The following is a 15,490-nucleotide window of genomic DNA, read 5'->3' on the forward strand; positions in this document are numbered from 1 at the left end:
GCGGTCACGCGGTTCCAGACTGAAGCGCCTAGAACCGCACGGCCACACCGGCCGGCCGTGAAGCACTAATGCAGTTTTTGTGGCTTAACAGGAAGAAAAGCACATTGCATCGTAAAAGACTCCAAAAAAGCGTTTCTTCCCATCGACTAAAATGTCAAGAACGTCTTTCAATTTTTTGACCAAGTATGCAGTTATTTGCGTTTCTTATTACACATTTAGACACATTTTTGTTTCAAAGTTTAACATCGCTTTCGGTTTCCATATAACCGAAACGTGGTGTTGGTGTGATGAATATAAAGCTAAAATAACTGATCTCAACAAGCAAATCTGCAATGCGTAAAGAGAAGGAGATAGGAAAATGCTGCAGGATAATCATAGAAAGCTGGAAGATGAAAACATATTGCAGCACAAGAAAACTGAATGGGTCTACATAAAGAAAAAGAACTGTCAAAAAGGAGGGAAAGCAGTTACCAACTACTCAGGCCATTGCAGATTTCAGTAAAAACCTCCCTGCACCAAATTTAACTTCAAGTGAGGTGTAAGACAGCTTTCTTTCTACATTTTCAATGCCCATATTCTATCAACTGGCTCATCATTTATGACCATATCGCGGCAAAGAAAGGATCAAATTATATTGCGTCAATGCTTCATAATTTTTTCAACAATTATCTGAACCGAGAAGTTCAAACGCTTCATTGTCTTCGGCGACTCATGTAGGGGACAAAACAAAAACCACACCATCACTCGGCTCTTGCAATACGTCACTGTTGAATTAATGTGATGTGAGAAGGTGACTCTACATATATGAGTGCGAGCCATTCTTTTAAGGAGATAAAAATATTGCATTGATCCTCAAGTGTGCAAAGCCTGAGACTACTAATAGTTGGAGATAAGTGACCGCAGGGGCTAGAGTCAAGCCTAGTCCGTTTAATGTTGTCCGTGTGAACAGAGCCTATTTAAAAACCGGAGTAATTTTTTTTCTTCTAAGTCATACAAGAAAAATGTTTCTTTTGCTGTTAGGCCGGCGAAGCAGTTAATATCCCTTCAAGTAAAATAAAGAACCATGGAACATAGAGACGGACCATTCTTCGTAGCATAGATAAAGGAGCAACGGAAGAATCAGACGAGTCAACAATGTGTTCCAGATCTTCATGAAAGTGAGCCCAGGTGTCTATTCTTCTGCCCAGAGGCAGGTAGGTACAAGGCTTTGAAGATTCTGGTCCGTGAAGACGAGGGTTCCAGGGAATACTATGGCCAGTTTCTTGCTGCCAAATAGCTCGGACTGCTATCTGAACGAGGTATCTCCGATGGTGAACGTTATTTTTAAAGTTATTGTCATTTTGTTACATACGTTTCCTGAATTTGGTTTATTTTCTGAAATTTTACTATAACAGGCCAAAATTTTACAGACTTAAATAATACTCACTGTCAACACAAGATCATATAGTCTCAAACAGTGATATAAGAAGTTCCAGCTTCTTTATTGCAAAAGTGCAAGGGGAAAATCAACTGGGTTCAGTCATTATTTATACCGTTCATTAATTATTGCTGTAAAATAAAAACTTAATGTTTTTATAATTTCGGAGATAAAGAAAAAAGAATTCAATGTAAGTTTAAAAATATTGTTGGACAATAAGGTACAAACATAACACAGTTTAAGCATTTGAAAATTTATTTTGCTTCTACCGCAAAATTTCAGTTTTTGGACTCTGTCTTTCTATACCCTTCAACTTCACCTGCTGTTTGACATGGATCCCTTCTTGCTGTTCCACAATGTAGCGGTCATCTGCTGCTGCAGTTGACCGTGGCAGCCACCTGCTCTTCGGGAAACAGCGCCTGTGGTTCAGAACGCTCCCCATGCAGATGAAACAAAGCAATAGGCAATACCTAACTCCTGGGTTACAATCGTTACACTTCGTCCTTCTTCCAGATGCCCGGTGATTATTCCCTGTGTGAAATCACCCAAATGTTGTCTCCAGGAAATGTAATGAAGAGCACCACCGCGGTTCACTGCAGCCACTCGCTGATTGACACACATTGTCTTTTCGCGTTCTTTCAGCTGAGTCATGTCTTCGGGCGAGCCCCATTTAGCGCTGTTTCACGCCATGTGACGTTCGTTCAGCTTTGTATGGACTTTTGACAACATACTCCCGCACTTCTAACCATTTTACTGAGTTGTTAGTGTGTTATCTTAATTAATCCATCTCGTCCTTAAGAATTTGAAAAAAATGGCTCTGAGCACTATGGGACTTACATCTATGGTCATCAGTCCCCTAGAACTTAGAACTACTTAAACCTAACTAACCTAAGGACATCACACAACACCTAGTCATCACGAGGTAGAGAAAATCCCAAGAATTTGCAGAGCAGGGGTTTACTTAGTTGAGATTGTTTGAAAGTAGCGGTGTTTTTGTATTGCTTTTCTTCACTAATAATAAAAGTGGTTATTTTACTGTTTATTAAAGCTCAATGAATTAATACCAGATGCAGACTTATCAGCTAACTGAGAATGTAACTACTGTTGGTTTTTATGTCTGGAGGTGCACACCATTGAGAAGTAATTAAATGATTTCAGTATTACTAAATGACTGCAGTATTACAGAGGAAGTGTAAATGATATGTTGTTTGGTGTTACAACACTGTTAGTGTACATACTCATCTTGAAGTTACTGTATGACTGTTGCTTTTGCTTGTACAAGACACACTGTAGTAATTCTCAGTGAGTCTATGAAGTTTAACTTTCTTTGTAGCCTCACATTCTTAACTTCGCAAGTAAATACATTGCGTTAGTAGGCTGTTACATTCATGCTGAGAGATAGCTTTAAAGCCCACATAAATTTTAATTGAAATGGTATTGTATTTAACACAGAAAACAGTAATTCAGTATTTTCACGTTTTGAGACACTGTAGTAGCTTTCCAATTCAGAGCTAATGCTTGTTTACACAAGGTTTATGCTACTTTTCAGAATTAAAATTAACAACTATAAGCAGATTCTGGCACAGTCAAACTTTTCAAATAAAAGACTTTTACAATATTTTTAGCGTCATTTAACTTTCAGGTGGATGGTTTAATCGTAAGTACTGGTTTCTGTCTCGGCTCTCTCTGCACTTCCAGAAACTGTACTAAAGAAGGATAAGAAGGTTGGAAGTGATGGTGTTGATTAACAGCCAATCGACAGTGTATCATTGTGTCTTAGGATGCTGATACCTATTGGTTACCTAGGTCACAGTCTACGCACACAGTAACCCTTTCAAGAGTTAACTAGCTAGCTGGTGTGAACAACAAAGAGCTCTCATACATTTATTCTTTTCTTGACCTGAAGTAATTAATTGCATTACTTTTCTTTTATTTAACAATGTAGTTTCTTTACACCGCTTTGTAAAGGCGACCGTTTATTTAAATTGATGAGAGTGATTAATTAACTTACTCAAGACCACAGTACTAACTAAACAACTGAGATTTAGAGAAAAAAGAAAAGCGAGGTGGGTCGTTAGATTTGGCTGTTGGTTTATAGAAGAGTTGGGATAGGGCGGTTAGAGCATGACGAATTTATGTTCAATAGAAACCGGCGTGTTATACTGGACGGCGAATGTTCGGCTACAACAAATGTAACGATTGATGTGCCTTGAGCAATATTCTCACTGTACAATACAGATTTTTCAGATGCATTCTAAAGTACTGCCAGATTTCAAATATTTTATAAGGCGGTTACTAATGACCAATAAATATTTTTTTAAACTTCATGGTACATGAGCTGTGTGTCATGAACTTCACACGCTGTTCGCTATTCATCTCGCTAGTTACAGGAAATCATCGTCGCTAGATTGTAATAAGGAAATAAAGAACGACTTAGGTGTTTTCTTTGGCGTACTGAATGAATGTCAACTCTCTTTATATACTGGTGAACACATGGCAGTGCTCTTAAGGAAGACCGAGCGAGGTGGCGCAGTGGTTAGACACTGGACTCGCATTCGGGAGGACGACGGTTCAATCCCGCGTCCGGCCATCCTGATTTAGGTTTTCCGTGATTTCTCTCAATCGCTCCAGGCAAATGCCGGGATGGTTCCTTTCAAAGGGCACGGCCGACTTCCTTCCCCGTCCTTCCCTAATCCGATGAGACCGATGACCTCGCTGTTTGGTCTCCTTCCCCAAAACCAACCAACCAACCAACCTTCTTAAGGAAGAAGAATCGCACTATCGTATTCGAGTTTAAGATTAGTGGTTATTTTAATGAACCTGTTAAAATATCCTGCTTTAATAAAATGAGGCGACGTGGACTTGCACGAATACTAGAAATCATTAGTGGGCAAGGCGAATATAGACGCAACTTTGTGGGCAGCTTTTTGGAAAGGAGCTGCTTACCAGTCGTGGAAACCGAATACAATAATCTAGAGATACCTACAGTACCTTTGTCAGCGTTTGGAGTTTGTGTCAAATAGAGATAATAGTAAAGCTGCATGCCCACGGGAAAAATAACGGCTGTAGTTTCCCCTTGCTTTCAACCGTTCGCAGTACCAGCACAGCGAGGCTGTTTTGGTTAGTGTTACAAGGCCAGATCAGTCAATCATCCAGACTGTTGCCTTTGCAACTACTGAAAAGGCTGCTGCCCCTCTTCAGGAACCACGCGTTTGTCTGCCCTCTCAACAGATACCCCTCCGTTGTGGTTGCACCTACGGTACGGCTATCTGTATCGCTGAGGCACGCAAGTCTCCCCACCAACGGCAAGGTCCATGGTTCATGGGGGGGGGGGGGGGGGGGGAGTGAAACATGGACGATAAATAGTTTAGACAAGAAGAGAATAGAAGCTTTCGAAATGTGGTGCTACAGAAGAATGCTGAAGATTAGATGGGTAGATCACATAACTAATGAGGAGGTGTTGAATAGGATTGGGGAGAAGAGAAGTTTGTGGCACAACTTGACTAGAAGAAGGGATCGGTTGGTAGGACATGTTCTGAGGCATCAAGGGATCACCAATTTAGTATTGGAGGGCAGCGTAGAGGGTAAAAATCGTAGAGGGAGACCAAGAGATGAATACACCAAGCAGATTAAGAAGGATGTAGGTTGCAGTAGCTACTGGGAGATGAAGAAGCTTGCACAGGATGGAGTAGCATGGAGAGCTGCATCAAACCAGTCTCAGGACTGAAGACCACAACAACAACAACAAGAGATAATAGAAAATGCCTAACGAAATCGGAGATGCAGTGCTAGAACCATAAAGGGTCAGTACAGCTTATGGAACTGAAATGACCGGTATGTGGAGAAGACTATACAACATACCTACTGCATTCATCACATATTCTGGGTGGGGGTCGTGAAAATAATGTAAGCTAGACGATGGCACGTTTGGGAAAAGAACAGCCATTTTCCTTCGCTTTATATGTGTATGGAATAAACAGACAAAGTTGCTAATGCCTCTATCATGCACTGCATAGTGACGGAAAAACTTTTGTGTGGACCTAACTGCACTCAGTGAATTTCTCGACATGCAGCAAAACAATGCGACATAGTGAATGATCACTTTGAAAATTAGAAACACAAATTATTTTAGTTTCCCGTGTTAGTGAACGCAGCACTTCGCACTACATAGTCATACGGACTAAAATTAGAAATCACAATATTCCAAAGACGCCTAAAGTCACTGGAATTTTAAACACATTTTCTTAAAATTAGTGTGAGTAGAATACTTTTATATGGTATTGAATGTATGATACATTCACCAAAATTTCTTTCTGACTGTATGTACATTTATGCCATGAATATATTAAAAAAAAAAAACGGCGAAATAGTTTGTAAACTCAATGTATTCAACTTGTTGGTGTCTCTTAAAAGTGCATCCGTCTCATTAACGGGTACCAATATAAATAAATGATAATTAAATGGACACCCTAGCTGCAAGCAGGCGTTGATTTACTTCATTGGGGACATGTTGAAAATGTGTGCCCCGACCGGGACTCGAACCCGGGATCTCCTGCTTACATGGCAGACGCTCTATCCATCTTTTTTTTTATAAAAACATTTATTAAAAAAACAATGTTACACTCCAAATACATACTAAGTTATGCATACATGAAGTTATTTAAACAAAACGGTTTGATCATTTCAGTTACGCTGACGTTACGGATAGACAACAGAGGATTGTGTTACTGACTAATTACCAGAAAGAATTAATTTAAACATCAAGAACAAAATTTTTAAAGACAGTCAAACTTCAACCTGAAGAAGTAAAATCTGCACTTTGAATTACATGAGGTGCAATCTTTACAGAAGCATAATTTCTTTATGATGGATATCAGCAAGTTGATGGGATAATTTTAATATAAAACAATTTGATAATCATATTAGACAATTTCTGAAATACTTGAGAATGGCGGAAAGGAGATATATAATAAAGTTGACTAGCCTTCCAACTACACTTTCTGGACATTAATTGAATCTTAAGTATCTGAAGTGATCAGATCTATATAATCAGTTTTTCACTGGATCAGATCTATATAATCAGTCTTTCACTGAGAAACTGACTTAACACATCGCAGTGCAAAAATGAACAGGGCAATGTGCCAGCCATTGAATATTACATTTATCAGATAGAATCTTATGGTTTTAAACAATCGATAAGGACATTTCTAAAAAACTGTCTATTTCCAAATTTCTAGTATAAGCCAATAATGCACCTTTAATGTTTTGTGTTTTGAAACTATTTAGACACACAATCTCAATGTCACATAAGTTCTGTATATTAGCTTATAAGTTGCAAAAACTACTCTCTGAAGTAGAAAAAGTACACATCATAAATATACTGTAATCTTAAATAGTATCCTTAAGGTAACTACAATACATCACTGTCAAGGCAGTCTATTTTTTTATATTAACCAATGCCTATTCTTTCAAATACAATTTTTAACATATTACCGAACTTTTTCTTGTGATTCGAATAGCTTCTAATTTTGTGAAACTCACACAGCATGTGTACCTTGAACTCTATAATGCTATCAGATCCTAATTTGTTAAGGACGTAGTTAACAAAATTTCCCAGCAACCAGTACACAGCGCTATTTTTTGCTTCTGGGAAATAGCGTGCGTCAGGCCTGTGTATCAATGACAGCGATATATACTCAGGGGATGGTCTTGTAATCAGAGCTATTTGCTCTCGGACCCACTTCCAACTATTCATGTGACCACTGCAAGTATATCTGTGAATTACTGTCAACTAGATGGCATTGTTGACATAAATTTGTTTCACAGAGTCCGATTGCGTGCAGTCTTTCATTGGTGCTAACTATGTTGTTAACTATCTTGTACCATGCCGTTTTTATGTTAGACGTGAGCACATTAGAACTAATGTTTTTCCAAATCTCAGTCCACTCAATGTTTGGAAACTGTCGTTCTATTTTGTTTCTTCCTTCGCTTTTCTTTCATTCCCGCATTATGGCTCTCGATGTTAAGTGTCGTGACTGCCTGAGCTCGACACTGACATAACTAAACTCAACATAGAAAATCCTCACGTGCTGTAAGCGACTGTTGGTATTCTGCACGTCAATCGGGGGAAGCAGGCTTGGAGGTTTAATGATCTGGAAAAGTTGGCTGGTTATGCTTTCTCGCGAGTCTCTTATTAAATTAACTTGCCTTTTGATAAAAAGAGCAGTTAATCCTAGTCCACCATTTTTAGGATCTAAAATGGCTACTTTAGCAGGTACTCTGAACACTTCACCTCTCCACAAAAAGTTGGTGATTTTGGACATTATTCTCCTCGCTATCACTCTCGGTATTGGAAACAGCTGGGCAGTATAATAAGCCTTAGCAAGGATGCATGAGTTGATATACTGTGTTCTTTGAACTTGGTTCATATATCGAGTTAAATTCTCTGCAATGGCTCCTTGCACTTTATCTGCTGCAACTTTCCAATTTAAAGCCGTCATTTTCATAGGACATGCTGTCAGGGTGATCCCAAGTGTTTTATGTTGTCGGACTATTTTTGCCCACTCGACATTGAAATTATCAAAACCTCTGAGATTTAACATCTTACTTTTTTTTTTCGTTTGCATTGGCTCCAGATGCTCTACAGTACGAATCAATCACCGTTGCTAGCGTGGTTACCTCGTCATTATTCCTTATAATGACCCCTATATCGCCAGCATAGGCTCTTATAACTGTTTTATTTCCTGATAATGTTAAGCCTTTTAATCTAGCATGGACATGTCGGAGGAAAGGTTCCAGCGAAATGGCGAAGAGCGACATGGACAGAGGACTTCCTTGAGGAACACCTCGTTGTATTTGCATCGGCCTGGATTGTTGACAATTCACCGCTATTTTAGCATTTATTCCAGTTGCTATGTTCTTAATCAGCTGTATGACCCTATCGTTGAAACCTATTTTCTTCAATGTCTGTAGAAGATATTCATGATTTACTACATCGAACGCTTTATAAAAATCTAAAAACAATAAAGCACACTTTATGTTTGTTACAGAAGTTATTGTAATGATATCCATGAATTCCGCTAGATTTTGAAAAATGGTTCTGCCTTGCGCACAGTTCTGATGTTGACTAATAATTTTATCTGTAAGGCATGAAATTCTCTTGTTTATTATTCTAGCTATTAATTTATAATCAGAATTCAGCAGTGAAATTGGACGAAAATTATTTAAATCTTTGTTTCCATTATTTTTTGGCACCAGAACAATTTTACTCTCCTTAAACTCAGCCGGAATCATTTTAACCTGAATAACCTCATTTACAATGTCCGTGATTTTTGCACCTACTATTGGCCAGCAACGGATGTAAAACTCTGCTGGCAGACCATCCGGTCCTGGGGATTTTTTTGGTGGTGAGGCGCACAGAGTCTCATACACGTCTTCTTCAGTGACAACCTCGAGAAAATTTTCGTTGTCATCTTCTGTCAGCTGTGGGGCTAGGATGTCAAGGAATTCTTCCAAGGAAGCATCTCTACTTTGATGTACAGAATATAGCTCGCAATAATAGCGATAAATCTCGTCCATGATATCCTGCTGGGTTCTGAGAATTGTACCGTGTTTTGTTCGAATTTCATCAATAAAAGTCCTTCTCCCGTTTTTCGTGTGCTTCACTAAATGATATAGGGAAGTAGTTTCATCTTCTGACACCGAATTTGCCTTCGATTTTATTTTCAACCCTTCCATTTGACTTCTCTTGATATTAAGTAACTTGGCTTTGACTTTTTTGATGTCTGCTATCCGAAGTGAGGAACCCGCTGAGACTTGATCATATAGATCTCTCAAAACGGAATAGTAATACTCTATAGTGCATTTCATTTCCCTTGCGCTCTGGGCACTGTATTGAATAAGAACTTTCCTCAACTTTGGCTTTGCCATTTTAACCCACCAGTCAATAGCAGTGGCATATCTACTACGGGCTCGCAGGCATATTGCCCATGTTTCTTTAATCAGATCTTCTAAATCATGATTTACTAACAAGGAAGTGTTCAAATTCCACTGATTCTTGAATCGGCGAACCGGCTGTCTTGTTAGATTTATGCCAGCTAAGACACTTGAATGGTCTGAAACGTACGTCCGGCATAAAAAACTCCCCGATTACAAAGTAACGTGCAGCGGACAGTAGAAGGAGCAGAGTGGTGGAGGGCGCGTCGTTAAGTAGCTGCCTACGTGCCGTTTTCAGTGTACGCCATGGCGTGGTCTGGTGAACATCGTGCCTTCGTAGTGGAAGATTTTATTCAAAATGGCGAATCGCCTATTAATACTCAACGAGCTTTTCGCGTTCGCTTTGCGCTCGGACGACGGGACCCTGTTCCCGATAAGAAAACAATTTATTCTTGGGTTGCTAACTTTCGTGAGACAGGTTCCGCATTAAAAAGGAAACCACCTGGACGACCACGGACTGCAACAGGCCCCGGAAATGTTGATGCAGTTAGAGCTTCAGTTCAACAATCTCCTCGACGATCCGCTAAAAAGCATGCGGCAGCATTACGGATTTCTGATCGAAGTGTGAGAAGAATCTTGCATCGAGATCTTAAAATGCATCCTTACAAAATTGTAACTACGCAGGAACTGAGTGAACGAGACAGTGGTGTCCGTGTAAGTTTGTGCCAAGACCTTCTTCGGAACATTCGTCCCAACGATATTGTGATTTTTTCTGATGAAGCACACTTTCACCTTGCCGGAACAGTGAACAGCCAAAATTGCAGGTACTGGTGTGAACACAATCCCCAAGAACTTCATCAACGACCACTTCATAGCCCTAAAGTAACAGTATGGTGTGCTGTTTACAATTCCGGAGTGATCGGTCCTTACTTTTTCGAAGAAAATGACAGGAATTTAACCGTCAACAGTGAACGCTATTGTGCCATGCTCCGCGACTTTCTCCAACCGCAACTAAGGGAGCTTTTTGGTGAAATAGAGAACGTGTGGTTCCAGCAAAATGGTGCTACAGCCCACACAGCGCGGCAGTCACTGGCATTGGTGAAGGAAATGTTTCCTGGACATGTGATCTCGTTGCGTGGAGACATTGGCTGGCCCCCACGATCGCCGGACTTAACGCCCTGTGATTTCTTTCTTTGGGGCTATTTAAAAGCAAAAGTTTATGAACAACGTCCACAATCTTTACGAGCCCTGAAAGAAGCAATTACACAAGAGGTTGAAGCTATTCCACCTGAAATGACTCAAAGAGTAATGAATAACTTCAGGGAAAGACTCAATCAGTGTGTCGACAGTGCAGGAAGCCATTTAAGGGATGTTTTATTTAAAAAGTAAGACCATAAGAGTATTTTCTAAAATGGCATAATATGTACTTTTATTTAGTATAAATAAAATTGTTCTACCTTATTTGGTTTTGTTTTTATTAGCTTTCCTTAAAGGGGAGGTTTTTCTGCCGGACCTTGTACTTTTGTCACGGAAGTTTCAAGATTTTTAGAAATATATAGTCTATCAATCCTGCTGCGTGATATTGCCGTGACATAAGTGAACTCAACACTGGAGGGGTATTTGATTTCCCATACATCCTTTAATTCTAAACCAGTAACTAGTTGTTTTAGTTCACTTGAGAAATTAAAATTAGGTAACTGATCTTTTCGATTTAAAACACAATTAAAATCACCTCCAAGTAATAACTGTCTTGGCGATTTCCTTAACAAATACACTCCTGGAAATTGAAATAAGAACACCGTGAATTCATTGTCCCAGGAAGGGGAAACTTTATTGACACATTCTTGGGGTCAGATACATCACATGATCACACTGACAGAACCACAGGCACATAGACACAGGCAACAGAGCATGCACAATGTCGGCACTAGTACAGTGTATATCCACCTTTCGCAGCAATGCAGGCTGCTATTCTCCCATGGAGACGATCGTAGAGATGCTGGATGTAGTCCTGTGGAACGGCTTGCCATGCCATTTCCACCTGCCGCCTCAGTTGGACCAGCGTTCGTGCTGGACGTGCAGACCGCGTGAGACGACGCTTCATCCAGTCCCAAACATGCTCAATGGGGGACAGATCCGGAGATCTTGCTGGCCAGGGTAGTTGACTTACACCTTCTAGAGCACGTTGGGTGGCACGGGATACATGCGGACGTGCATTGTCCTGTTGGAACAGCAAGTTCCCTTGCCGGTCTAGGAATGGTAGAACGATGGGTTCGATGACGGTTTGGATGTACCGTGCACTATTCAGTGTCCCCTTGACGATCACCAGTGGTTTACGGCCAGTGTAGGAGATCGCTACCCACACCATGATGCCGGGTGTTGGCCCTGTGTGCCTCGGTCGTATGCAGTCCTGATTGTGGCGCTCACCTGCACGGCGCCAAACACGCATACGACCATCATTGGCACCAAGGCAGAAGCGACTCTCATCGCTGAAGACGACACGTCTCCATTCGTCCCTCCATTCACGCCTGTCGCGACACCACTGGAGGCGGGCTGCACGATGTTGGGGCGTGAGCGGAAGACGGCCTAACGGTGTGCGGGACCGTAGCCCAGCTTCATGGAGACGGTTGCGAATGGTCCTCGCCGATACCCCAGGAGCAACAGTGTCCCTAATTTGCTGGGAAGTGGCGGTGCGGTCCCCTACGGCACTGCGTAGGATCCTACGGTCTTGGCGTGCATCCGTGCGTCGCTGCGGTCCGGTCCCAGGTCGACGGGCACGTGCACCTTCCGCCGACCACTGGCGACAACATCGATGTACTGTGGAGACCTCACGCCCCACGTGTTGAGCAATTCGGCGGTACGTCCACCCGGCCTCCCGCATGCCCACTATACGCCCTCGCTCAAAGTCCGTCAACTGCACATACGGTTCACGTCCACGCTGTCGCGGCATGCCACCAGTGTTAAAGACTGCGATGGAGCTCCGTATGCCACGGCAAACTGGCTGTCACTGACGGCGGCGGTGCACAAATGCTGCGCAGCTAGCGCCATTCGACGGCCAACACCGCGGTTCCTGGTGTGTCCGCTGTGCCGTGCGTGTGATCATTGCTTGTACAGCCCTCTCGCAGTGTCCGGAGCAAGTATGGTGGGTCTGACACACCGGTGTCAATGTGTTGAAACGTGCCCTGTCAGATGAGAACTTCCTGAAGGGGCGTACAAGTTGACGATAGTCACATCATAGATATTTAGTCCTATTCCTCTTCCGGATTCCAGTCGTTCCACCTCGCTTACTGTAATCCCTTCCCTCACCAAAATAGCTGTTCCAACACTTGTTTCGGGAGACACATTTATGTAACTGACAAAACCGGGAATTACCAAATCCGAAATTAGAACTTCTTGTAACAGGGCAATATCAGTCGCGGATTCGTACAAAAATTCCTTAAGGGCCGATAATTTCAGACCGGTCGTGATTTTATTTATGTTTATAGTGGTGACAGAATAAGATTGCGTCATTGTGCTGTCACTATGTAGTTGTTTCGATGAACTAATATAGTTTCATGTGGTTCAGGGTTCAGTTAAGCTGTAACAGTTTTCTCGGAAGGCTGAACATGGAATAACACTTCAATCAGTTTATTAGTTACTGTCCCGTTTTTTTCTGCTTCTGATGTTTTCTCTTGTAACGCAAGCAGACTGATTTCCTGGTAAACTTTCTGATTTTTCCTCCAGTGATTCGTGTACGACCGTTTCGGACTGAACATTCTTTGGGCTTGGGTCACCCCTACCGGATTTTCCCTTCCCTTGGTTACGAGCTACATTCTCATTTGGTTGCGTTGGTATTTTACTTAGCGGCTTAGCTGGAGCAGCAGCAGACGCTTTCGCAATTTCGGTTGCCGGCGCCTGCCCTGAGGTGTTGACCGTGATTTCAGTTTGGCCACCACTTCCTCGTTCTTTATTAATTTCACTCACTTTCTGATCGATTGAAACAAGTGGAGACTGCAGTTTTGCAACCTCTCCCTGAATTTGTTTATTAACAGATAGATTCTGATCTTTGCAATCGGCTACTGCACCTGTTGTTTCTTGCAAATTAATGCTGCTTACACCCCCTTTATTTTCTGGTACCGTATGTGTATTATCTTTCTGTTCATTAGTTTCCATTCGCATTTTGCCTTCAGATTCCTCTACCTCCTCATCGCACTGTTTTTGCTTGCGAAGTGAGGGAGTAGGACAAGACAGCTCGTCCTCTGAACAACTATCAGTTATCTCCAGAGGTCGTTTTTTCGGTTGCGTTTCAGTTTCACGAGTAGTGGCAACAGGGTTTCCTTTTGTTGTTAACGGGGGAAATTGACTGTTATCGTGAAGGGAGACATCAGCTTGGCCCGCTGCGTTAACATCCTCAACCAGTTGTTCCGGGCTATTCTTTGGTAACAGATCATTTAAGGTAAGCTTCTGACGCTGTATCAAATTACTTTTAAGAACAGTTCGCCGCGGACATTCCTGTCTGAAGTGGCCGGTTTCGTTACATATATGACATGTAGCTTCCTGACCTGTATAAACAATTTGTGCCTTATACCCACAAATAGTTATGTGAGACGGAATATTCATCTTAACGTCCATCTCTACACAGCGGACCCCGTTAAAACACTGCAGTTTAAAACGAGGCGACCATCTTTCATTTGCAGGTGATTTAACGTCTCCGTAGTGTGAAAGAGCTTCCTTAATCTTATCATTTTCAATTTCAATGGGAAGATTCAAGACACGAACGGTTTTGTAATGAATGTCCGCTCTATAGATGGAAACCTTACTTTTATAACCATTTCTGTGCACAAAATCTACTTCATAGCCCCACTTTCGTAACACTTTATCAACAGTCGAAGCACTGATTAACTTGACAAAAACACAGTATTTTTCCTGATCCAGTTGCCAGTTATGAACGGTTTCAGAATTTAGAACAATTACCTGTGTAATCCAGTCATCTATTTCCAGGGATGTCGGCTGAACAGGACGGGATTCCTTGTCAAAAGCAAATACCAGAGTATTCTTCCTGAGGTTTGTAGCCATGGTTAATCCGGCGAAGCAATTTCGGTTAAACAACCGAAATTCCAAGTAGCAGCAGCAAGACCAGAAAGAGCGATCAGATCACAAGGAACAGGAACGAACACGGAGATTAACGGACGGACGGCACTCGGCGGAGCACAAGTACAGCGATGTAAACACTGAAGTGCAGCGCAACAGTTAACAGCGGCCACTCGCGAGCGCGGCTGAAACGGAACTGATCTGAGCTACCGCAGGCACATAGGATAATGCGTCTGCAGGGACTTATCCCTTGCACGCTCCCCGTGAGATCCACTTTCCCAACATGTCCACACCACTACATTCGTATGCCTATTAGGCGCACTACGAATGTAGTGGTGTGGACATGTTGGGAATGTGGATCTCACGGGGAGCGTGCAAGGGATAAGTCCCTGCAGACGCACTATCCTCTATGCCTGCGGTGGCTCAGATGGATAGAGCGTCTGCCATGTAAGCAGGAGATCCCGGGTTCGAGTCCCGGTCGGGGCACACATTTTCAACATGTCCCCAATGTAGTAGATCAACGCCTGCTTACAGCTAGGGTGTCCATTTAATTATCCTTTCATTTCTAGCAAAGCTGCATGGTCATCCACGGTAACTGTTGTTTCGGGAACAGATACTACCGTCATATACAGTTACAATATAAATAAGCTTAGGCCAATCTCATCTTCAGGGGAGCAGCACTACGTAGACAGCAGCCTTTTTTCTTTTAATTTGCACAAATCTTTTATTTTTACGAAGTAGGATTCGTGCTTTGATTAAAACTGAGTTCTTAGTTGGGAATGGATTGTATTAGACGATATGGCCAAAATACTGAGCACCATGTCAGACAACACAGGAAAATACGCTTTAACGAAAAACAGTGTTTAAGGAATTCCTTCATTGCGATATTCCATAGGGGTTAATAAATGGACTCATGAGCTACATTTCGAGACACCTTAAAAAATCGTTTAGCAGATGAAATGTTATTTGACTGTTAACACGCTCTACCGAAAGCACAGACGTACTACAGTCTGAATGTAAACACAGATAGATGTTCGTTTGGTTCCTGTTAGAATCTTTACTTACCGC

General features: G+C 41.8%; 1 non-coding gene across 1 annotated transcript; it reads left to right on the top strand.

Annotated features, from left to right (window-relative positions):
- The first annotated feature begins 14,833 nt into the window (after positions 1-14,833).
- Trnat-ugu (transfer RNA threonine (anticodon UGU)) lies at positions 14,834-14,908 on the top strand. The gene has a single exon. It is a non-coding gene; the product is annotated as a tRNA-Thr (tRNA).
- Positions 14,909-15,490: the final 582 nt, after the last annotated feature.

The sequence above is a fragment of the Schistocerca nitens genome, chromosome 2 (assembly GCF_023898315.1).
Source record: "Schistocerca nitens isolate TAMUIC-IGC-003100 chromosome 2, iqSchNite1.1, whole genome shotgun sequence".
NCBI classification, from domain to species: Eukaryota; Metazoa; Arthropoda; class Insecta; order Orthoptera; family Acrididae; genus Schistocerca; species Schistocerca nitens.